Below are 26,265 nucleotides of genomic sequence, written 5' to 3' on the forward strand. Positions count from 1 at the left end.
TTTTCTTAAGACCCTGGAATTACAAAGCACATGTTTAGAAGAGAGTGTCACCTTCTTCCTTCTTGCCATTTGAAAGTTTGTACAGTCTTACAGTAGGAAAAAAAAAAAACATTAACGGACATCTGGGCTGTTCAAAAAGTTTTCTTCCTTGTACTCAGGTAGATTGTGAGAATTCAGATGAAATCATGTCCATAGAGGGCCTAGGGAAGTGTCTGGTCCAGGGGGATGGATATCTCAATAATCAGAACAGAACATGATGCAGGGAAATAAGCCTTTCTGAGCTTAGGAATCAGACCTGGCCTTATTATATCCTTGCACCTACCAACCAAGAGGCCTGGAGTTGGGACTGCACATCCCCAAACCCCAGGTTCCTTTATTTAAACTGGGGACAAGAGTATGTTCAACACAGGGCTTCTGGGAAGGTTCTGTCAAGTATGCAGTTCAATGTTTGGTGCTTGGTACAAGATGGGAGCTCAGTAAAGAGTGGTTCTGTCATTGAGTGTCCAACTTCGGCTCAGGTCATGATCTCACGGTCTGTGGGTTAGAGCCCCATGTCGGGCTTTGCTCTGACAGGGCTAAGCCTGCTTTGGATTCTTGGTGTCCCTCTCTCTCTGCCCCTCCCCTGCTCACATTCTCTCTTAAAAATAAATAAACATTTAAAAAAACTTAAAAAAAAAAGAGTGGTTACCTTCCCTGAATTGAGACCAGGCCAGGCCAGGACATGAACCATCTCCCGTCAGCTTCGGGAGCTGCACAGGTTCTTCCCTTCAGGTCCTGCTACCTGCCCTGGCCTGGCCCAGAGTGGTTTCAGAAGCTGACAACCCTCTTTCCTCAGCTGACTTTCTGACTTATATTCTAGTCACACACAAAGGCTGCACAAAAAGGTTTCTGGAAACCTTGAGGCCAAGTTTAAAATGAGATTACCTCTGATGGGAAGTGCCGGAGCTTCAGATTCAGCTTTCCTCTTTTGCCTGGACTTTGTGATTTTTTTTTTCTTTTTAATTCTGAATCCCCCTATGACCCCATTATGTTTACCTGTCCCCATGGCTTGCCTGGGGCAGATACACTACTGTGCCAGCCCTTTGGAGAGGAGCTGTCTCCAGGCATCAGGCACTTGGGGCAGTCTCTGTGGTGATGGCCTCGGGTGACCTGACGTGTTCTGATCCAGACTTCAGGGGACCCTGGGGCTGGGGAATAAATCCTGCATCTCATGCCTACTTGCCTCAGGCCCCAGGGCAGGCCTTCTTCCACCTGTGCAACTCTCTAAGGAAGAATCTGAGCCTTGATTGGGGCCCCTGTGGTTAGCTGCTTGGTCAGGGCAAGATAGCTGTTCTGGGCGCCTCAAATCGATCTTAGATATGCCTGCCAAGAATGGGACCCTAACACTAAGATATATCCAAGTAATCTCTGATGTTCTAGCTTACAACCCTAAACCAAATCAGAGGCAGACACATTTGTCACTTACTTAACTTATATTCAATACATGAAAAGGCACAAGAGGAGTAGATGCTCCTTAGTTTCGTTTTCTGTGTAAATTATATATAATGAATATATGTATATAAATATATGTAAATATATATATGTGTTATATATATTATATATAAATATCATATATTATATATAAATATATATTACATATATGTGTTATATATATTATATATTTATATATGTACTATATATGATATTTATTATATATTATATATGTATTATATAATATGTATTTATATATATTAAATATAATATATATTATATATTACATATATATATATATATTTTTTTTCTGAGATCTCCATTGCCACACAAAAGCAGGCAAGAGACAGCATGTTTAATGAGTGTTGACAATGTGTTGATTACTGTGGTGGTCATTTTATATAATTATCTCTTTTAAACTTCACAGCAGCACTGTGGGGATAGCGATGGTTAACAACATGACCATGTTGTAGAGGAGAAACTGAGCACCAGACATTACTGTTTAGTTTCAATTAGACCAAGTATAGAAGTTCTTAACATATAGTGGCATTTAACAGATAATACCCATTTCTTGTTGATGAAGAACGTTGTTAACTGGGTGAACTTGAGGAAGATATTTAATTAGTACCTATTTTAGAAGGTTGTTGTGATAGATGAGTTAATATACATGTGAGATGTTAAGATCTAGCACATAGTATGCTCTCATGAAGTATTAGCTATGCATGAAATAATATACAGTAGGTCATAATCAGTAATTAGTATGATCATGAATAATAATACTGAATATTCGAATTACTGCCTTGTCTTATCCATGTGTTGATCCATAAAACATGGACTGCCCAAATGGAGAGGGTCAGATAGGAGGCTTAAGAGTGTCAGGGCCCATGTGATCTCCAGGTACTGGCAAAGGACACTCCTTGCTCTGATAGAGCAGCCCAGGATTTATGTCTTATGCTTCCCAGGCCTACATTATCTCTCTTTTCTCCAGTTTCCCATCCTGTTCCATCTCTTGTTTTGCCTGGGAGATAGGAAAACCCACTCCATGAGTCTGCATCCCTAGTTTTCCATCTTTTACACTACCCAAGTTCTTATGAGCCTGGAAGTCCAGTATTAGGGGCTTTTATTCCAGGGTTCTTCAGTTGTTGGCATGTGTCTTGATCCTGGGGCAGAGATCATTTGGAGAAACACACACACACACACAGATAATTTTTCAAAATATCTTGTCCCGCATAAAAAAGGCTCCAATATTGGCTTATTTGCTGCCATTTTACATCCAGAAACTGAAGGTCAGAGGAGAAAGGCCACCTACCAGGCATACCATTTACTCATCCAGCAAGTGGTCCCAGAGAAGGTAAGATTCAACCCAGGTCTGTCTGAAGTTAAAACACAGTACAAGTTTCATGACGTGTATTAGACTATTTGGCTGTTTCCCACATATCTCTGATGCTATTATCTCTTTCTCCCCCATTCTTTCTTCATTCTGCACAGTAGTGTGGCTGTTTTTACCTGTCTTGTCATCTACTTTGCCTAGTTTGCTGTCCTGATGAATCCTTAACTTGATACGTTGCATGTTTCAATTGTAAAATGACCTTTTAAAACCTTTCTTACACTTTGCAGTTTCTGTTGCAATTCTGCCTCTTTTCATCCATTTTCCTCATTTTGCCTTCTGTTTTCAACATGTTAATCATAATTACTTTATTTTCTTTTAATTTAAATTTTAGTTATGTATGGTACACTATTGGTTTCAAGAGTAGAATTCAATGAGTCATCAACTTACATACAACATCCAGTGCTCATCACAAAAAGTACCCACTTAGTCATAATTATTTTAAAGTCTTTGTCTACTAATTCAAATATCTGGATAATCCATGGGTCTGTTTCTACGATCTTTCTTCCCTTGATGATTGGTCTTTTTTTTTTTTTTTTTTTTTTGGTTCTTCTAATGTCTAGTAATTATTTATTGTATGCTGGTTGTTACATACAAAACACTGTAGAGGCTTTGATATTATTTCCTATCAGATGGGGCTCCCCCTTTTTTCTGTTAGGTACACAGGGTGAGAAAACAGTCACCTCAACCCAATGAAGCATACATGCACACACATTACATACCAACTGGCGTCCAGTGCCTCTTTGAGATTTCTGTGGTCATGCAGTCTTCCTCCTTGCAAGGAGGAAGTTATAGTTTCTTTTACACCAGTTAATTAAACAAGTAGCTTCATTAACATGCAATTCTCTTGTTTAGTCACAGAATTAAAGCAAAAGAGAGAGAGTCAAGGTGGCTTTCTTAATGTAAGCAGATGACTAATCTGACCTTGGTTTCCATTTATGACAGGTGCCATCTGGAGAGCCTCTGGGTGGCAGGAGGGGGCGGGGAGGTACAGACATTGATGAGGTGGGATGTGGGAAAACAGTAAATCTACCTCTGGCCATCTGGATCCAAACAGGGAAACCCCATACAGCAGTCACCACAAAAAGCCCCACACCGGGGCATTTGGAAGGGTGGAGCTTTAGAAATATTTAGGAGGTTTTTCTTTAGAGACCTTCTCTGATGCTGGGGCTCTCCCAGGGACCTAGTCTTCTATCTTCACCGCCTTCCAGTAATTCACTAGCATAATGACGCTCTTCATCTGGGAGTGAATCCTTGGGGAAGATGTTCAAATTGGAAAAACAAACAAATTTATAGTCAGGAAGATCTGGTTTCTAACCCCTTAAACCAATACCAGTAAAACTGTGAAGAGCTTCTTGTACTAATTTGGTTGTAACCTTTGTCCAGTTCGTAAAAGACACACTGGATTTATTTGTAGGGGGCTCCATGGATTTTATTGGGTGCTGAGCAAGTTACAGGAATCTAAAACTCTTCATCCTAGAGCAGGCACTGTTGTTCAGTGGTCCATTGGAATCAAAGTTTGTGATTCATAAACAAGTACCATTGCATTACATAGTCCATCTCCTGTGGCCATTGGAGAAGGCTAGAAAAGAGAATGGTAACCAGTAGCTAGCCCTGGATATCACCACAACTGGGAAAGGTAGGGCTTAAGCTGGGTCTCAGGAACCAGGACAAAGGAGCTAAGCACTACACACATTGCCCTGGAGATGCAGGGATTTCTTGGCAGGGTGTTTCTGAGGAGGACAGTGTCCCATGATTTCTTGGCCATCAGGGTGACCTTCAGTGCCCTCATGTCAAGCATGGTCTTGGTCCTAAACCACATGCATGGGTTGATTTGCATCCCCCTCCTTGACTCCAGATTTTCCCAGCTTGTGTTGTGATTATTGCTTACCCTGTTTATAGCCCTTCCTGTCTGTGCTTGCTCTGTGAGGACTTGGCTTCCTTCCCTATCACTGGTGTTAATCTAGCCTCTGGCTATGTTTCCCCAGGTTGTCTGAAATAGTCCTACTAGGCTTCTTGATTTTTCTCACCCTCTGCCCACCAGGATTCCCACACAGAGCCCCATTACCTTTCTTTGTGTCTCCTTTTGGCCCTAGCAAACCTAAGTGATAGCCTAATGTGTGCTCATCCCTGAGCTGAGTGCAGTGAGAATAAGTGAAACAAAATTCCTGCTGTTGAGCAGCTACATTCTACCTGTGGAGACAAAGTTTTCTCAGTTCTTAAGATGGGGCTATATTGGGTTATGTGCTAAACCATGTAGTGCTGATGAGTGCTAGAGAAAATCTGATGAGAGAAAGTTCATGTATATTTAAGTGGGAAGAAAAGTAGATCTTGACCTGGTGTGTGTGCTCTGACACACTTCTGAACTTTGGCCAGTGTCATTACCAACTGGCCAGGTGTCTGGCAAACAGCAATGACAAAAGAAATGATAAACAGAATTTTAGAGGTGCCCATCCACACATAGCAGAATGGTGATAACTCATAGTCTCTACTGTTGACAGCTTACTTTGAACAATAGTGTGATATAGTCCAGAATTAACGGTATCTAAATTCTCTTAGATATCTAATATCTAACGCCGCTGCTAGTATTAGCAAAATTATGGTTTGGGAGCCAGAGTTGATATACTGAATTTCAATATAACATACACATTCTTGAAAAAAGGGCTCTACTTAAATCCACATTGAGCTTTCATGGTTTCTCAGTGAGGTTTCCATGGATCCCTAGATGTTAACGAGACTGTGGTATTCTTGAGCAGATAAAGAATGCTGACCAATGGCTTGACATCACATTAGGCATTTTTCCTATATTTTGTTTTATTCTTTCTGAAAACTTTAAATTGTCAGAAAAATACTTCTGGTCACATATGTCATAATAATCTTCTTCCCACAAATCTAAAATAATCTCATGAAAAATTCAAAACCTGGTTTTTAAAATCCCTACCCAGCTTTCTTCAGTATGTGAATCCTCTAGCAAGGGAAGCCTTTCCTTAGTCCTTCCACAGATGTCCACAGAAGTGGTTGGTCTGCACAGCCCCCTACAAATCTCTCTGAACCTCTGTAGGAACCATGGGTCCACTCTTAATCTCTGTGGCTGGCTGTGCTTTGCCACGCTTCCCTGTGTCATCTCTGTCCTAAATAGGATGCACACTTGGTCAGTGTTTTCTAATCAAGAGTGGTCCAGTTCACTCCGTGCTGAATTTGTGTCCCCACCACCTCTTATCAGCTGTGGGACACTCCCTATGCTGTTTTCTTTCCATGCCTGCTTCATTTCCCCAATTATCAAATAGACACATTCCTAACTATTGATGAGACTGTTGTGAGACTTATATATAATTTTTATAAGTACAGTGTCTGGTGTATTATTTATACTCAACAAACAGTAGCTCTATCACTAGGGACTAAAGGCACAACCCACCCCTACTCCCCCCCTGCAGAACTAAAGTAAAATTTTAATGCAGTATTTTAGAAAATCTAAATTTATGTAAAAATCCGTGATGTCAGGGCACCTGGGTGGCTCAGTTGTTTGAATGTTCAACTCTTGATCTTGGCTCAGGTCATGATCTTGTGGTTTTGTGAATCTGGGCCTCGCATTAGGCTCTGTGCTGACAGTGCGGAGCTTTCTTGATTCTCTCTGTCTGTCTGTCTGTCTGTCTATCTCTGCCCCTCCCCTGCTCATGCTGTTTCTGTCTCAAAATAAATAAATAAACTTAAAAAAATAAACTCCATGATGACAAATGTTGAAATTTTAAATAAATATAAGATCAGTGTTCCTGGTTTTTCCTTTGGCTCCAACATGACTTGGCATGGCAGCGGTAGTGGTGTGTGACTACATGTGGGTACCCATTCTTGCCCCTTTGTTCCTGGCCCACCAGGAAGTCCTGTTTCCTTTTCATCCACTAGGGATCTGAACATTGGGTGGAGTGGGTTGGGGGATTGTCCATCTTGCAGGAGTGTTTTCACCAAGCTGTTGGTTTGCTGAAGAAATAGCTTTCAGAAGACCATGGGTGTGTCCTGGAGTATGTGGGCCTGAGTAGAGACTGAAGAATGAAGAGTGTAAGCCCAGGCTGGGGTGTGATCAGGCGGGTGTAGAAACAGGACACAAGGTAGCAGGAGAGGAGGGTGTGCTGGCAGCTGGTGTGGTGCACGAGTGGTGACAAGGGGGCTGCTGGCCAGGGCTGTGTTCTAAAGGGGAGGCCTTTTCCTTTCCCCCATCCCATCCCATCCCAGTTGCTTTTTGAGTTTATGGTAATCCATTTCAGGGAGTGCAGTTGAGTTGCATCATTCATGAATTTAATTCCTTCATTTATTTGTATTACCAACAATTTGAGAAGGAGAGAAAGAGAAACAGTTGTAATAGTGCTGAGAATTCTCTCCACCATTCCACTCTGAACAGGTAGGCCCCAGAGTAAGCATGTGTGGAGGCAGTGGGAGGCCTGGCCTGGCCTGAGTTCCTAGGTACCCACTGCGGTGTGAGAACCTTGTGATGCCCAGTGCATCCTTATGTTTGTGTACTTGTGTGTGCATGTGTGAGACTGTGCACCTGCTAACTCTGTGTGAGCTGGATAGCCAGTTCCTCTGGCTTTCAACAGAAATGCCAATGACCTTGTCTAGTAGAGGAAGAAAGATGCTGGGTGGTTCCATATGTACCTTCTGGACAATTTAAGGAATTTCTTAGAGGTAACTTAGCCAATCTGTGATTTTCACAGGATGTGGATTTAGAACTCAGCCTTTGGGTGAAATACAGTTTTGTTATTTCATACATTCATCAACTTATTTAACTGCCAATTGGTAGTGATTAAGGACTCTTGGTCTAATACTGTGCCAGCTGCAGGGATGCCAAGCCTAGTAGGATACGGTCCCAGCTTCAGGAGCTCATGTTCCAGTAGAGAATGACTATAGTTAAACAGCTGATTCCAGCATAGGTGTTGGGGACATGGTTCTGTGGGGGTGATGGCCTCTCTTCTTTCTTAAGTCTTTGAGTTTATCCCATAAATAAATGTTTCATGTTTCTTTAAGGTAGCAGCTCTGAGTGTCCAGCTGTCCCCAGGAACTATATAGTCTAGATCCTTGCAGTGTCTGGTATGAACATGCCTCTGGCATCCTTTTCCCTTTGGCCAGTAACCTAAGTCTCAGCTCACCTCCTCTTCCTGCATTGTGCCTCTCCTCATTTCTTTAGCCTCCTATGAACTCTTTCCATGCTGTACTGATTGAGGAGGAGCAGCTTGGTGGGTGGGGCAACCCCAAGAAGGTGGGGGCTGCAATGCTCATGTGGGGCCTGGGAGGCTACGTAAGATACAGGCAGCTGTTCTTGCAATTGATGGGGGTCTCCAGGGCCCAGAGCCCACCATTTGGCCAGCTTTCCATAGCACCTGCTGTCTGCCGTCTTCAAATCTGCCAGGAGCAGAGCCAATGCTTTGCCTCCATCCAGAGTTTCAAAGTTAACAGAATTGTCCTAATGATATGAACAATCAGAGGATTACAATTTGGCTGCAGAAGGACATCGGAGAGTTGGTAGTGTTTATTTGCCCAGCACTTGTTTTTAGTGATGGTGACAGTGTAGCTGCTGCAATTGTGCCCAGCCACTGCCTTGGTTGTTGAAGGCCACATTCTTAATTATGCTGAAACATCTGGGAGAAATGTGGACCACGCAATCAGTCACCCCAGAAATTGATCCAAATGGCATTTGTCTTGCAGATTTTTCCAAATATTTAGATGTTTGGCATAAATAGACTTTTTTTAATGTGAATTTTTTGGCATCAGACAAACGTAAGCCTTGTTGACTTTATTTTTGCATCAATGTGGTTTTCTCTACTAATATTTAACTAATGTGCTGTGTTACAGATAGCTGAATAAATATGAAATATGGAGTGGACTTGTGCTAAATAGTTTTTGGCTGTGACATTGAAGGAAGGTTTGTCTATCTCTGGTGTTTTGGAGAGGAATATTTTCTTATCCATTATACTTTTCTAGCCATGCTATTTTCTGTTCTTTGTTAAGGTCCTATTTCCTCATTATAAGACTTGAGATTTAAAACTGACCTTGGTGAGGCATTGTTTGTTTTGGAAGGATTTCTTATTTATTTCTTTTTATTGTGCAAGTAATTCATGTGTATTGTACAAAAAATTAGATAGTTTAGATAAGCAGATATAGAAAACAATTTAAAATCACCAATAATCCCATCACCCAGAAATAATGACTCTGAACATTTTGTTTGGTGTTTATCTGTTCAGATATATTTACTTGCCATTCATTCAGCAAATATTTATTGAATTCCTATTTTGTGCTCAATACATGGAATTATCCTATATATATTCTTCGAGACCAGTTTATTTCTTCTAGATGTGTACATATTTCCAAGTCAATAAATGTGTGTTTACATTTTCTTTTTAAATGTTTTTTTAGTTGCAAGGGCCTATTAACATATTTTGTTGTTATTTTTCAGTTTCAATTATTATAGGTTTCTGTTATTATAAACCTTGGTTTATAAGGTCCTTATAAATATTTATTTGCATGCTTATCTGACTAGTTTGGAAGGTTTTTCACATGTATTTATAAGCAAATTATAAAAGAAGGTTAAAATCCAATACAACTATAGCCCCCACCCCCCAAAATACAGCAATATTCATGAGTCAGTGGTAATGAATTTGCTGTCTCAGCAATGGGTTTTCACCTATGCTGTTGCCCAGACTCTGCTTCATGAGGTTTGCTTTTGATCATCCTTCAGTTTAAATTAAACATGAGAGAGTATTTCCTGAGTCTCCATTAGACTGGATTTGTATTATTATTGCTGCCATCCCCAGCCGCAGTAGTGTCTGTACCTCTCCTGTCCTATTAAGATCACTGCAGACGGGGATCTTGTGTATTGGGCTCACTACTGTCTATGCAGCCAGTTAATGTGCTGCTTGGCTTATAACTAGTTGTCAAATGAGTGAAAAAGTAACTGTCTGTGGTTGTCTTATGCTTTTCTTTGATTTTCACTTTTATCTTTGGCAGATTTCTCTGCCCAATTAGGCAGCCTTGGTTTTTACTCTTTGGGTTGGTGTTGGTGTTGGTGTAGAGACTCTTTCTATTGTTACTAAGATGAGAGAATATTGACTCACAAACATGAAAATTCTGGAAGTGGGACTGGCTTCAGGCATGGCTGGATCTGTGTGCTCAGTTACATTCCCAGAAATTCATCTTTCCATTCCTGGGCTTGGCTTTGCTGCAAGCCGATCTCATTCTCTGGCAGGCATTCCTCTGGTGAGGGACAACCCTGGTTGTTTTGGGTTTGCATCTTGGTTTTTCCTGAGAATTCCATCAGACATCCCAGGGAGGATTCTGAGAGGCCTGACCAGGATCACAGGCCCTTCCCTGGACCTTCTATTGTGTGTTTTAGGGAGTCTTCTGGGAACTCCTCCTGGGAACCAGAAACCAGTAGGAAAGAGAAGAAGACAAAATTGATTGTTACTACCATCCAAGCACTTTAAAATTGTTGTGAGATCTTTAGCCTGCCTCTCTGAGCCTGGCTTTGTTGTTGCTGATGGTGTTCATGTAGAAAATTGGAAAAGTAATGCTGGCTTTATCATTGTGGAGACCCAATGAGATAATGAATATGAAGGCACTGTGGCAATTATAACACAATTTGCAAAAAGAAGTTCTCTTCATATTCTAGATTTAGGAATCCTTTTGTCTTTATTTCCCAGGTACAGCTGAGTGGCCTGTGTGTTCCAGAGATTAATGGGTGTCAGCTAGAGGGCTGAAGTCTGAGCTCTTGGGCAAAGCCAGGTCTTCTCCACCACCTGGCGACATCTCCCTGCATGCAGTTAGAGCATGAGCAGAACCTGTTGGATAGAGCCAGGGACCCCACCCCAGTAGCTCTGGGCTTGAACTGTGGCATGCTAAACTAGTAGCTTGTTTCTAGAAATCTGTGATCTCTGATTGGTGACGTGGCTGTGGGTCTCTTACCATTCCTCCTCTGGTGTTTTGGTGGGTACCTGGCTTTAGGAAGGGGTCTTAGCATAGCTAAGGAGCTAGCAGCAGGGTACAGGGGAAGATGGCTATCCCCTGCTCCAAGACATGCCTGCTAGCAACCTTAACCTGCAGACCACCGGCTCCTGAAATCCATTTCTCTTTACCTTCCACCACCGATCTGCTCCCTATTTGTACTCCTGAATCTCTCTGAACCTTGGAATCCATTCTCTGTAAAACTATCCCAATTGTGCACTTTAAAATGAGATGATACATGGATACCACCTGGCCCAGGGCTTAGTGTGTACTGTTGAGCTTACCCAGTGCTCATTATCTCCCTGGCTAGTCCTTCTGATGACTCCCCACAGGGCTGTTTGTTTCTGGATGATGTGCCAGAATATAATGCTGGTCCTTTCTCAACCTCTGGACTGCGGGGGCCCCTTTCCCTTGCTTCTGTCACCCTCATGGCAGAGTTTCACTAAGTCACACAGGAGGGGTGGGTGTCTAGGGAGCAGGATCTAAGGGCTGAGCTTGGGGTTGGGTGAGCAGGGCAGCGGGTGTGGTCTGGGAGCAGGGGCTGTGAGGGAGAGGACCCCAGCTCTGGAATGGGGAACTGCCCTGGTCAGGAGACTGAGGCCAGAGCAGCCTCTGGGAAACCTGAGGGCCATTGCGGTAGCTCAAGGGAGAGCACTTGAGGTTTTGACTTTGCTCGAGGTGTGCAAGAAACCCTGCGAGAAGGCAAAGAGAACAGGTAGGAGACTTGAGGCTCTGCACTGTTGAATACACAAGGTGAAACCTAGCCTGGGCGCTCCCGCAGTGAGTGTGTGGCTGGCTCCTGCATTCTCTCCGGCCTGCAGTAAAGAGCCTGTGCAGAGTGGGTGCTCAAGAAGCAAGCACCTGCTAAAGCAAGGGCGAGAGGAGGGAGGGAGGAAGAGAGAGAACAGGAGAACAATTGAGTAAGAAGGTCTGTAAGCAATGGGAGGGGGCGGAAAGAGGAGAAATAAGAATGAATTCAGTGTATCAGTAAGGATGCTCTCACTGCCAGCACAGAAAATACAATACCTCTTTATCTCTCAGGATAAGCTGGCTGGAGGCAGGCTTGTCCAGGGCTTGAGTGGCAATAATAATGCCACCCAAGTGCCCGGCAGTTTCTTCCTCCTTCACTCTTACAGGGTAGGGTCTTAGTGTGGAAGCAGCTGCCCATACACATCAGTCTTGGGAGAAGAAGGGGGAGAGGCAGTTGAGAACAGGAGGGATGACCAGCTGCACGGGGGCCACACTTTCAGGAAGGCAAACCTTTCTCAGGCACCTCAGCAAATGTTGGACAGGACCGTGTCTCCTGCCCAAACTACCAGCTGCAAAAAAGAAGGGTCATTAGCTTTTGTAGCCTGTGCAGGGAGGCAGGTGAGTCAGAACGGTTGGAGAAGGCTGGAGAAAGCTGTGTGAGGGACAGGTTCTGTTGATCCCATGGGGTTAAGCCTGGGTGACTGAGGGGCTGCAGCTGAATTCACCCCGTGAGGGAGATTAGGAAGCAGGACGGATTTTACAGGGAAATGGATGAGCCTGAAATTCCCAGGTGCATCTAAATAGAACCAAAGCTGGCACTGGAAATGCAGTGGGCAGGGTGGGGGCGAGGGGATAGATGTGGAGGTGGCCCAGGCGACTGCAGGGTGGGCGTGGCCTTGGAAGAAAGAGTGTTGCCTTTGTCCAGGCAGCTGGAGGGAGAGAGGCCCCAGGCTGTCATGGCAGGACAGGGTGGTGAAGGCTGAGGCAGGAGAGCCTCTCCTGTGGCTGGGTGGGGCCAGCAGCCCAGGAGTGCACCACTGGGGAGAGTGGGGTGCCGGTGGGAAAACCATATCAGTTCGAGCAGAATGTTTTAGAGAGCGCCTAGCTAGAGCGCCTAGCTGGGAATTGAGGCATCACATTCAGGTGGAGGAAAGCCTTAGAAGGGGTGCAGCTCTGTGGGGGGTTGGGGGCAGGGCCGAGGGCAGAATCTGCAGGATGTGCTGTCCAGGGCCCAGCCCATGGGAGGTGATGAGGTGAGGAAAGGGCTTTGAAGAAGGGCCCTCCTTGTTACCTCTCCCAGTTCTTTGTTTTGGCTCACAAGGATCTGGAGGGCATCGCTGGGAGTGTGGGAATAGAAAGAAGTGCATGGAAACGTGTGGGTGATATGGAAACAAGATGGTTTGGGTGCCAAATATTGAAATATCTTTTCTTTCTGAGGCTTTTGCAACCCAAATATATAAACTGCATATATGAACACACCATGGTACGTTGTAGACAATCTGAAGCTTAGGTCTAAAGTTTTAATTTAAGAAAATTTAATTGCAAAACACTAAAAATAATCGGAAACATAAATAGCAGAGCAAGCCTGTCATGATTGCCAAACTCAAAACTGTAACTGGAAAGAGTATAAGATGCTGTAGAGAATGTACCAGTTGAAAACAATAAGCAGACTTTCAGATGTCGCCAGCTTGTGCTAGAGGTGGGGGGCAGGGTCCTTGTGCCCCTGCAGTTGCCTAAATCACTGTGGTCTGAGCCTCCTTCCAGCTGCCTGGCCAGAACTCAGTGCTGTGCCACATCTCCCTCAGCAAGTATTTCTGCAGCAGCCCGGGGAATGCTGACATTTATACCGTCCAGTGCTAGTCACCCCTTGCTCCCCCTATCAGCCTTGAGGACTGGGCCAGTGCTCTGCCCTTTTGCTGAATAAAAAGCTCCATCCTCTCTCTGCTATTGTGTTCCCTGATGCCATTTCCCCATTGCACAGCTAAGAGAGCCTCAAGTGCACTCCTGAATAATGTCATTGTGAAGACTGGGGCTGGGACCAGGGCAGTTTGCCTGGGGTGAGGGTAGTGGTGACACCTGGTGAACTGATTCAGGAAGGCCATTCTTTTTTTTTTTTTCAACGTTTATTTATTTTTGGGACAGAGAGAGACAGAGCATGAACGGGGGAGGGGCAGAGAGAGAGGAAGACACAGAATCGGAAACAGGCTCCAGGCTCTGAGCCATCAGCCCAGAGCCTGACGCGGGGCTCGAACTCACGGACCGCGAGATAGTGACCTGGCTGAAGTTGGACGCTTAACCAACTGCGCCACCCAGGCGCCCCAAGGAAGGCCATTCTTGAGGAGGGACCTACCCAGTGGGGATCTGGAGGCTCTTTGGGGACCCAGGGGTAAGGAGGTAGTGTTGAGGACATATGGTGGCAGGGAGGATGCAGTTTTAAATAGGAGGCTCAGTTTGGTCTCAGAAGGTGGTGTTGAACAAAGACATGATGGAGGTGAGGGAGTGAGCCATGCAGATGTGAGGAGAAGAGTACCCAGCTAATGGAACAGCAAGTACAAAGGTCCTCAGTAGGGCATGTGCCTGGCGTGCCTGTGTCTGAGGGACCATGAGGAGGCCATCATGACTGGAGGAGGGTGAAGGATGGGGGAGGAGAGGAGGTGTGGCCAGAGGCGTAATGGTGGGTGGGGATGGGCTCATGCATGGCCTTGCAGCCATTGTGGGGACTTCGTAGATCACTGATTGAGATGAGTGTCCTTGCAGGAGTTTGAGTAGAGGACCTGACTTAGATATTAAATTAGGACTCCAACTGCTCAGTGTCAAGAACTGTAAGGGTCTGCTTCCGAGGTAACAGTCTCATCTGCCACAGTTGCACAGATGCTGGCAGACGTGAGACTCCTGGTCAGAGGTAAACGGTTTTATTACTCACGGCAGGCAGTGCAGCTTGAGCTTCTTGTTCACGTCGACCCCCCTGCTCCCCAAGTCCCACGTGGGCGATTAGGAGCAGCCCAGGTGGATGCCTTGCACACGGTGGGCCTGCATCACAGTGGAAGAGCCCCCAGTCTTAAAAGGAGCTATTGGCAAACCTGCCCCAATTTGCCCTGGAATCAGATAATATCTTTTTTTTTCTTTAATGTTTATTTTTGAGAGAGAGACAGAATGCGGCAGAAAGAGAGGGAGACAGACAACTGTCAGCACAGAGCCTGACATGGGGCTTGAACCCACAAACCATGAGATCATGACCTGAGCCAAAGTTGGATGCTTAACCAACTGAGCCACCCAGGTGCCCCTCAGGCAGTATCTTTTTGATCCTGTTCAGGAATCAATCTGCTCTCTCTCCAAGAAGGAGATACTCTTCCTTCTGGGGCATTTGTATATAAACATCCTTGAAATGGCAGTCTAGGACAAACTTGTTACAAAACATACCGAAATGCCAAGAAGAATTACCCTCCAGCACCAGGATGACTACAAACTGGGACGAGGCAGGAAAGCAGGAGGTCCTATCAGGAGATTGTTGTAGTGACCTGAGAAAGAGATGATGGGGCTCAGACCAGGGTCTGAAATAAAAGCCAAATTCTGGTTGCACATTGCAGGTGACGTCAACAGGAGTTCGTGACAGATTACGTGAGAGTGTCAGAAAAGAAAGGGGTGAGGACTCCAAGGGTTTGGCCTGAGCAATGGAAGGATGGAACTGCTGTCAGCTGAGCTGGGGAACGTGGTGGGAGGAACATGTTTGGTGGGAAAGAGCCAAAGTTCTGGACATGATCAGTTTTCTCCTATTAGTAAATGGCTCAGAAAGCAAGGCTTTGGAAACTGTGGCCAAGGCCCACTGATCAGACCTCTCTGCCCAAAGCAGCGGCTGTCATGATTGTAGCAACACTTGTTCTGGTCAGGAGGGAAGGATGCCAGGCAGGCAGAAGATGCTCTCAGCCACCGCTCCACCTTTCCAGCCACGTGTCCTCTCATGCCGCTGGGTTGACTTTCCCTTTCAGTTCCCCATCCGATACCTGTAGGGCTGTGCCCAGAGGTGCAGAGCAGGACACCATGCCAACCTAGGAGGTCACGGTGTCTGGTGAAGGTGTGCTGATGAGGTGTGGGGTCTTGGAGGCCTTGAGCTCTTATCTAGGTGCAGCAGCGGGGAGGGCTTCCTAGACAGGTAGTGGCGGGTGTGGTTTGGAGGGGAGCTTGTTCTTTTAAGAGCTACAGGGTCTAGAGACTTGCCCCACAGCTTCCAAGCACATGCATAGGGTGGAGCACACGGTGGAGGTCCATACTGCCTTGAGGCACCAAGCGGGGGCAAGAGTGGGAAACGGTGACCCATTAGTCCCTGGACTTTAGTGTGAAGGGACTCTTTCCCAGGATGAGGGATAGGAGTTGGCATTCCCGAAGCAGCAAAATGGAGAGGAGACCTGGAATGTGATTTTTTTCCTTGTTTGAGCCTCCTGCGACGAGCCAAGGCCACCACAGGTCTGACTCTGGCCTTTCCTTCCACCTGCAAGTGATGTGGGCAAGGGTCCCACTATGGGTGTCTGCGCCAGGGCCCGGAGCTGCTTTATTGCCTCATCCTGGAATATTTATGAGCACGGGGTCTACGCCAGAGATTGTGTTCCTAAAGGACTCTGGCTGTGGAGGGAGATCCTCTGCAGACCACGCAGAGTACAGTCTGCTTTGGTTTTTGTTTTTCTTCTTTTAAGGAAGGACGGAATAGAGTGGTTTGCCTTTTTGAGGCTGAGTGACGGGTCTACACTTATGAATAAAGCTTTGGGACACCCCTTTTCTCCACATTTTTAAAGAAAAAAAGTCTGTCTTTCTTTCCTTCCGTTCCATTGTATCTGCTGAACGGCTGGCTGTAGTTGTTGCAAATGTGCATCTGGAAGATGCTGTTGATCATGCTTCCCTTCATGTCTACCTGATTGCCAGGTGAAAATCCACTAGCGGCTGTGACATGATACTTCTCTGAATGCATCCTCTGGTCTGAGTGGGATGCTTTGGCCTTAACTTGGGGAACACCGTGTTTATAGCTGTCTTTGCTCAAAGAACCTCTCCTGCGAAGGGATTGGGGTCTGGCTGTAATAAGAAATTTGTACAGAAGCTGGGGAGGTATCTGATCTGGGTTTTTGAAGGAGTGCCTTTTTTAGGGCTGCTCCGTGGGGCAGTGTGGAGCCCTGGGTCTTCAGGAGGAGCTGTGGGTCCCAGAGAATCAGTGTGCTTTGCCGGCTTTCCCGGGAAGAATGTGGGGGTGGGTAGAAGAAAGAAGGTAGCCTGTGGGTTGGCTCAGGTGAAGGCTGAGCTCCTTGCTCACTGCCTGCATGGCCTTGGGCATGGCCTTTCTGTCTGTGCCTGGTGCTCTTCCTCTGTCTGTGGAGTAAGTCCCACTTACTGTGTAAAAAGTGCCATTTCTAAGTTAGGGAGGGGTCTTCAGGGCGGGTTCCTTTCATCATTCTCATTCGTCTGTCCTATATACTCCAGATAAGGCCACCTAAGAGGGAAGTGCTGGCCGTGGAGACACAGCTTCAGGACAGGTCTCGCCAGCCCCAGCCATCCTCTTCTTGCTGGATTGCTGCCCTTGAAGGAACATGCACACAGGGCCTGGCACCCAGTAGGTATTAGGCCCTACTTACATCATATGGGCACCCTTAGCTTTTCTGTTCTTTCATATTACTCATTAAAAAAAATTTTATTTACATTTATTTATTTTTGAGAGACAGAGCACAAGTGGGGGAGGGGCAGAGAGAGAAGGAGACACAGAATCTGAAGCAGGCTCCAGGCTCTGAGCTGCCAGCACAGAGCCCGACGCGGGGCTCGAACTCACAAACCATGAGATCATGACCTGAGCCGAAGTCTGACACTCAACCGACTGAGCCACGCAGGCACCCCTCATATTACTCATTTTTAAATGCTTACTGAATTGATTTACAGTGTGCCTCACCTTCTCAATTAATGGATTGTTACATGTCTGTGCCTTGACCTCATCTGGGCCTCTCTCTTCTCATTGCTGCATGAGAGGCTCTGATCAGATGATCCTGGGGGTCTCTCCATCTCTGAAGGTCTGGCTTCCTCTGCATAGAGATACTCAGGGGACCCTGCACTGGTCATGCAGGAGGGAGGTAAGCACTGCTTGCTTCCTAAGGCCTCAACTCTGTCATTGTAGAAAAGAGATAGTGTGATGGTTAGTTGTATGTCAACTTGTTGGGGCCACAGTATGCAGTTATTTGGTCAAACATTATTCTGGATGTTTCTCTGAGGATGTTTTTAGATAAGATTAACATTTAAATCTGTGGACTTTGAATAAAGCAGATTGCTCTCCATAATGCGGGTGGGCCTCATCTAATCAGCTGACGGCCTGACTAGAACAAAGACTGATCTCCCTTGAGCAGGGAATATTCTGCCAGCAGTCAGCCTTTGTACTGTAACTGTAACATCAGTTCTTCTCTGCTCTTTAGCCTCCAGATTTTGGACTTGCCAAACTCCATGATTGTATGATTCAGTTCCTTAACATTTCTGTCCCCCTATTGATTCCTCTGGTTCTGTTTCAGAGGAACCAATTGTTTTTGTTTCTCTGGGAAGCCCTGACTAATACAGACAACATGACTGGGTCTTTTTAAGAAATGTTTGTTAGACTTGTTCCCAGGCCAAGCGGTGTAGCCTCAGCCTGATTTTGGTGGGAGGCATTGAAGAGTTTAAAGCAGAAAAAAGACATGATTGGGTTTATATTTTAGAAGGATGCTGGTGAGGGTCAGGCAGTGGGTGGGGAGCCTGGTGGGAGTGTACTTACCCAGTGTACTTACCCAGGTGGGAAATGATGGATTCGATGGCAGAAATGGGGATGGAAAGGGAGGCCGAAGTGGGCAGATGTTGAGGCATCGGAACCTAATAGGAATCAGGACCCATTGCATGAGGGATAAAGGAGAGAGTCAGAGTGAGCCTGGTTCCTGGCTCAGGTACCCTGGGGCTGCTGATGCTGAGGGCACAGGGGGGAATTGAGTTGGGGAAGTAGGTGAGGAGGGTGCTGAGTGTTCTGAGGTGCACATCAAATTGGATTAGCCTCTGGGACGTCCAGAGGGAGGTGCCAGGGCACGGGCACAGATTTCAGAGATGCACAACTTGGGGGTTCCGGGTGGGGTAGGTAGAGTTTGTCTGTTTCCACCAGAGCATCGTTTCCCATGGGACGGCCGTCCGCGTGCCTTGCCTGGCATGCCCAGGCCTTCACCCAGGGGCCCAAGACAAAGAGCAGGCTGATAATGCCAAGAGGGAACATTCAGTACCTGTCACTGGGACTCAGCAAAGGTGGTAAACACCATCTGGTGCCAGCCAAGAAAAAAAAAAAAGACTCTGAGAAGATCCTACGTGGAAGGGAAGAGGTGCACTGCTTGTGCTAGAGGGAGTGGGAGGCGTGTTGACTGTGTGTGTGTGCCCACACTTGTGCTTACTCAGGTGGAGCCCTCATGCGTGTACGCATGTGCACTTATGAATAATTGAATCTCTGTAAACCTACCATCCAGTATCTCATTTCAGCTTCCCAGACCTCTTCCCCTGTCCCCTGTGACAGCTGTATTGTGCATTGACAGAGGAAGAGAATGAGGGCCACCTGCCTGCAGAGAGTCTCAGAGTGCTCCAAGGGACAGAGGCAGCGGTTCTGGGCCTAAATCCCTTGGGGTGCACCGTGGGCCCATCTCAGGATGGCCTACTCAAGGCCAGACAGGCTCTGGGCTCTCTGGTGTGACCGGGAATGGCATCCCTCCTCCCCCCGGCTGACTGGCCTCCAAGGCAGGACTCTGACACCAGGGTTATAAATGCATCTGTCTGGGTGCATTATCTAAATTGTTATGTATCACCCTGGGTAATGGCAAAAGTAAAAACCGCTGTTAGCTCAGTGAATAAATCCTTGGTGTTGATCAATCATCGCATGGCGTAGACTCTTTTAATAGGCACAATTTACACGGAGGCTTGGCAGACTGCTCCGGCTTCTAATTGCAGATGGAAAACGGATGCCGATCTCTGCTGTGCCGTAAAAATGTAAACTATAAATGACTTAAATGCTCATGTGCTCCCTTCTCCACCCAGCACTCATTTTCACCTCGTATTCAGATACAAATCGGAGAAAAAACTACTCTCCTGCGAGATAATAACTGTTATGATGTGGGGCTCCACGCTCCTCCCATCCGATGCCCCATAGGCTTCCTGGAGCCATGGTCTCCCCAGGTCTCGGTCCTTGGGGGGAAGCATCATCGTTAGCTCTGCAGACAATCCCCAGGCCCTTAAGTGCCATGATGTTATTACAAACTCTTAAGTACTCTGAGTTACTGCCCCTGTGCTCATGAATACTCCTGTGGGCTGAAGGGATGGGAAGCTTTCTGAAGAGTTTAATTCCAGCCTGGAGCCCTGGGAGACAGTGGAGTCTAATGGCAGCTGTGTGCCACTGATGGGCTGAAAACAGGTTAGCACAGTTGACTCAGTGATGTGGTTTACCTGCGGCCTTGCCAGGAGCCAGGCTGTCTTTATTCTGTGTGTAGCTCTCAGACACCAGCAAGCCCCATTCTGTTAGAAAATTCCCCTTCCAGGGTTAGAGCCATGGGGTGTGCCTGATACTCTAACATGGCCTGGGTGGGCTGTGTGTACATGAGTGTGTCCCTGTGTGTTGGGCTGGCTTTGAATTCCTGTTCCAGGAGTGCTAAGGAAGTATGTGTGACCACTCTGGGGTGATTTGGGGTACTATGAAGTCTCCTCTCCTCAGGGCTCCCAAATTTTGACTTACCCACATGCCATTATACTTGATATTCCACCTGGAAGAAATGCATTTCTTTGGGGTTTACGTCTAAAAGACCCCCGCATTGAAATCCGGATAAGAAAGCTACACTTGAGCCCTTCTCCTTGGTTAGTACATTAGTTCAGATTAGAATGTGGAGCCCGGAATGTTAAACACGAGGCTGTGCTGTCCAACATGCTCACTTCTGGGGCAAGAGGCACAAAGACCAGAGAAGGAGTACTCCTCACCCAGCCGTGCGGTGGGCAGAGTGGGGGCCCAGGCACAGCTCTTCTGACATGAGGTCACTGAAGGGCTGTGGGGCCCGCACCAGGCTGTGTTGGTGGGTGAGAGTGAAGGGTCTGTTGGGAACTCTGCGTCCCTTCCAGGGTGGAGGGGACCGGGACACGGAGTAGCCTGTGGCTGAGTAGCAGCCTGGATGCTTGAGGGAACTCTGAAAAAGACAGGAGCCCCATGGGCTCTGCTCGTGGGCCCTCCCTCTCCCAGATGCCTCTAGAAGGAGCCTGGCAGTTTCTGGGGATGATGGGGAGGGGGTGGCAGCAGGAGCACAGGCCACACAGAGCCCCAGCCATCCCTGTGTGCAGATGAGAGGAGCAGAGAGGACTACTCCTCCTGCATTAACTATGCAGGCTCTGGTCAGCCTCCGACTGTCCCCATGGCTCGCTGAGCGCCTAGCCTCCCTTTCAGGGGCCCCCACTCCTGCTGCACGTGGCCCCAGCGAGGAGGGGGCAGACCTCGGTGGGCCCATCAGCCCTTGTGGGCCGTTGGGTTGTTTCCCTGGACTGATGCAACAGTCTGTGTGTGATCTACCAGCAAAAAGGGCTCAAGGACGTTTTTAAGTAAGATTTTTTTAATAAATCAAGTGATTAAACATGGACACATAAAGGGGCCTCATTAAAGAAATGCAACAGATGTTCTTGTGCTCCTTGTATATTTTATAAGCACCCACACATTTATGAAGGTCAGTTTGTCCCTAGGCCTGGCCCCTCTGGTAGTTTCAGACCTGCACTGGGCTCCGGCTCTACCTCTTGAGAACTGACAGAGGGAGGGACAGAGAGACAGGCAAAGAGTCATCACAGTGTCATGGTCAGTGGCAGGACCAGTCTATGCGTGGTGCACGGGGAAGCTCTGCAGACCCTAGAGACGGAGGCGAGCTAGCCGGGAAAGGTGCCAGCTGAGCAGGGAAATGGGAGGGAGGGTACCCAGCAGAGAGAACTGCATGTGGGGAGGCCTGGACAATATGGCAGTGTGGGCAAGCCGGAGGTCCTAAGGCTGAAGCAGACACTGAGAGACCTGGGGTGTCAGGAGGGGAGGCTGACGGTGAATTAGACAAGGGCTGTTTGGTGAGGGTTGCACTTGACATTCAGCATGGAGGTCACAGGGAAGGCTGAGGGGTCTTCAGCAGGAGTGACAGCTCTGCAGAAGGGTGCTTGGCCTCGCTGTGTGCAGAACGGGTTGGAAAGTGCACCAGACCCCTGTAAAATAAGACAAATGCTGGTGTGACTGGTGCAATATTAGATGACTTTGTTATCATTGTGATGGCTGGCTGGCCCTGTGACAGCTGGATCATTGACCTCCGCAGCCGGGCCCAGAAGTGGACCTTCTGAAAAGACATGAGAAGTGCTCCCTTCTCCCTGCTTGGGTCCCTCCGAGGGCTGGTGTCCTCCCGACCCCACCAGGACTCCTGCAGTTTAGGGAAGTGCTGAGTGTGGGAGGCAAGTGATGCAGAATTGGGAGGGGAAGGAGTTAGCCTTCCACGGTGACCTCTGCCTGTCGGTGGGAGACGTGTGTCTGGGGGAGCCCCCTCCTGCCCTGCTAGATGCTGGATACCACTACTCACCCAAGAAAAGTGGGTCAGGGAGCATACATGGAGTTTCACGGATCTCACCCCCAGGGAAAGGGACCCAGGCCACGGGCAGCAAGAGGAGAGACTGTCCTGCAGGTCGGAGCTACATTCTGGGAAGCTTTTCAGAGGGTTGCTGGTGCCGCTGTCCAGGCAAGTGATGTTGGTGGCATGAGTGGGGGAGGGCAGCCCTGGAAATCCACTCCCAGGAATAACTCCAGGCTGTGCCAGGCGTCACTGGAAGAAATGCACAATCTCAGAAGGGGTCCTCCCTGAAGACCCACTGGTTTGTGAGATGCATTTCTGGTATGGTTGTGAAAATGTAGTCTCTTTTATTAAAACAAAAACAAAAAGATGATTGGATGCCCACCATGTGCGAGGCTCTGCTAGGCATTGGGGATACACCAGTGACTATGACTGACCCCCTACCCACCCTCGCCTTTTTGGGGTAACTGAGTAGTGGGAGAGATGAGGAAACAAACCCCACAAAAGCAATTTGATTACCCCCATGGCACACATCATGATGGTGAAGTGCAGGATCTCATTATTTGTGAGTCTTCTATTTCTTCCTCAAATATGACCAAAGAATGGAGTCAGAAGGTGGTGAGGACACTGGGGAGAACCCCAACACTTCTGAGTGAGGCCCCAGAGCAAGGCTCAGAAGAGGCCATTGCCTTCCCACTTGAGAACTGGACTGGCTCCTGTCCCCACTTTCTTGGCTCTGGACTCCTTTCTGAAATGCAAACGCATTGAAGAGAGTGGGGGGAAGTTCTTCATATAGAAGTGACCTGGTGGTGTTTTCCTTGAATCTTTTTTTTTTCTTTAAGAGAGAGAGAGAGGCCACAAGTGAGTAAGGGGCAGAGACAGACAGACAGACAGACAGACAGACAGACAGAAGTAGGGCTCACCCGGGGCTCATGTTTACTCAAAGCAGGGCTTATGCTCACCCAGTGTGTGACTCGAACTCACCAACTGTGAGATCATGACCAGAGGCTAAGTCAGATGCTTAATGACTGAGCCACCCAGACGCCCATGTTGTCCTTGAATCTTAAAGAAGAATTGCCATTTGGTCCTAGAGTGGCCCTTGCTTTTCTGAGCCTGTGCCCCATTTGTAACAGGAGTGCAGACTAGATGATCCTCCAGGGGTGGAGCTGCTCTGTGTGCCTGACACTCTGGGCACTTGCCTCCCATTTTGTGGGGTCACCTAATGCCCGCATTCCCTCAGGAGGGCTCTGGTCTGACCCCCAGCACCTCTGTACAATCAGCCTGCAGGGGACAACTTCCCTGTGCTCAGGGTCCTGGTCCTATCTTCATGGGGCAGGCACAGAGCCTGCTTGTATAGCTTTCAGTATCATGGGCTGATTTTGCAGCCACAGGAGGTGCTCAAACTGGGCACCAGGGCGCCTTTGTGGCATCCAGGGGCCACAGGGGAGCTCTGAGCAGGCTCCTTGTTTACAGGTGGCTTTTCCAGGACACATGGTATCCCTGCCACCTCCCCTGCCCCATTGGTTTCAGGCACTGTTGCTTCTTGGCAGGAGTCTTGTCCCAGGGAAAATGAGCTCCGGCTGGAAGCTCTTGGTCTCTGCCTGGCATGGAACCTGAGGTTCTGGGCCCTGCCTGCTCCAAGCCTCAGTGCAGCTCTCCTCCTGGATATTAAGCACTCAGCCCCTCAAACCAGATTGCCTGGGTTTGAACTCCAGCTCTGCTAAATGTATAGTGCAGCCAATCTGGGTCTCAGTTTGCAAAATAGGGATAATGATACCTAGTTTGTAGAAGGTGGGGATTTAATGAGGGAGTGTATGTGAAGCCCTTACCACACTTCCTCATGCAGCATTTGTACTCATTAAATGATGGCTGCCTTGTGGTCATTACTAATAAGACCTTGTAAATTCTGAGAATGGAGGAAGGAGTGCTCCCCAGTGTGGGTGTCCCATGGCACAGGATGCTTCCTGCCTGCGGTGCCCACCCGTGACTGTCCCTCACACTGTGGGCAGCCTGGGGACAGGGCTGCCCTCCCCCAGGGGGACCCGGACTAAGCCTCAGGCAGGGCCCACCTCAGCTGGGTGTCCTATGTCCTGTGAGATGAGGGTTTCTTTTCTCTGGATATCACTGATGGTGTCATATGAGTTTTAAGCCTGCTGGGCACCCTTGGCCTGGCTCCAGCAGAGGGCCAGGCGCTAGCCGACACACTGTGGCTGGACCTGAGTCTGGGTGACAAACAGCTGGCTGTGTATAACAGCTTCTTGTCAGTGCAGAGCAATCCATTTGGAATCTCATGGTGTCCTGTAAGTGAGGGAGATACACACTGTGGATATAGAGATGTGAAGACCCAATTCTCAGCTCTGTAGCCTGAAGAGAGTCACATGAATTTTCTGAGTCTCGGTTTTGTCTTCCATAAAATGGGATTGGTAACCCTCATCTTACAGGGTTGTTTTAAGATTTAAGACACCACATGTAAAGCACCTGGCATGCATTTGCTTTCCAATAAATAGTAGTTGCTGCTCTTTTTGTTAAATAAGTATAGCCAGTGCCAGGGATTTTACCTCTTTAGAGTAAACCTTAGTGATCACTCACAAAATCGTTTGAATTAGACTAAGAATTGTAGAGCTGGAAGCAGACATTTGGCGGAGGAGAAATTAAGGCCCAGAGAGGGCTGGTACTTTGTCCAGGGTCTCTCTGGCCAGGAACATTGCTGTTCTCTGATCCTTTCCCTTAAGCTCCCTAGCGTGTGTTTGTCGGCACGGCTTTGAAAGTGACTGCAGTTTTGTTTTTCAAGTGGTTTTGTTTCCACTTACTGTCTTGGGTTCATTAGAAATTTGCTCAGCCAAATCTGCTCGTGGGTATGCTGACCCAAACCAGAGATGTGTGCATCTAACCGTGGGCCTTCAAACACACCCACAGAAATGAGGGGCGCGCAGAAAGGTGCGCTTTCCTCCAGTGTTCACTTTGCAAGAGTGGAGGTTGGGAGGCTCTGTGTGAGGCTCCTGACTTGCTACTTGGGCAGCTCGTTCAGCAAGTGACTCATCCTGTCTGAGCCTCAGCTCCCGCCTGAGATGAAACCAAACAAACAAAGAGCTCAACCATTTAGAGTTTCCGTTATTGCTATTATGGCTGTTTCTAATCTCTCACTGCCTCCTGATGGATGTTCTTGTTGGTGGGGTTGATACATGACAAGGAGGGCACTAATTTGTTCTTCGTGAGAAAAGCAAGAGGAGGAGAAGAGAGAGATGAGACAGCTGGTGGCCAGAGATGTACAAGGAAGTTTTGAAAGATGTTTCCAGTGTGATGTATGATGTAGCCCCTCTGAAATCTTTCATAATATCTGTCTTGTTGGGTGGACTACACGAAGTTGGGTTCACTCTATCGGGACAGGACTGGGCGCAGGAGCAGCTCAAGGGGGCCAGGAGCAAAAGTGATGTGTGGCCGGGCTGGGTGCTCGCTCCGGGGAACAGAGGAGGTACGGGCACAGAGTCAGGGAGGTGAGATTGGGGACTGTGGCTGCCACTCACTGCCAGTAATAAAGGCGATGCTCCCCTCCTTGCAGGTGCCCAGTCCTGCTGGTCCTGTAGGTGGGAGTGACTACAGATGCACCTCTTCTCCAGTCTCTGTTCCCCCTGAAACCCCTTGTGGGGTGGGAGGAGATTAAGTTCCTAACCCCACTGGCAGGGTATTGATGAGTTCTCATGGATGAATTCAAGCCTCAGCACTTCAGTATTCTTGACATGAGGATATATCGCCATGGAAAATATTGGAGTTGGGAACTATTAAAGTGTTTTCTGAAGCCAGGCTCTGGACCGCAGATTTATAGGGAAGGGTTTTGTTAGGGGGGAAAGTGCCGAGAGCATAAAAGCCGACCATACCCAATATCTTTCCCAGACAGAAATGATATTTCAGTAGGTAAAATAAATAGTATATGGAAAGGCTTGCAAATACATCACCGCGCCCTTTATGTACTGTGTGGGGTGTGTATGTGCTGAATGTGTCCCAAGGCTCAGAAAGCAGAAAAAACTAAACGGACAAAAAAATTTGCCTTTCCATAAAGGGCCATCTTTTCTCAGCTTCCTCTTTCTG

The 26,265-nt window shown here is 47.4% G+C and overlaps 1 protein-coding gene across 1 annotated transcript in view; it reads left to right on the top strand.

Annotated features, from left to right (window-relative positions):
- The window catches only part of CLSTN2 (calsyntenin 2), a 611,966-nt gene that overhangs the window by 59,287 nt on the left and 526,414 nt on the right, over positions 1-26,265 (top strand). The window lies entirely within an intron of this gene.

Source organism: Lynx canadensis, chromosome C2 (genome assembly GCF_007474595.2).
Source record: "Lynx canadensis isolate LIC74 chromosome C2, mLynCan4.pri.v2, whole genome shotgun sequence".
Lineage (NCBI taxonomy): Eukaryota > Metazoa > Chordata > Mammalia > Carnivora > Felidae > Lynx > Lynx canadensis.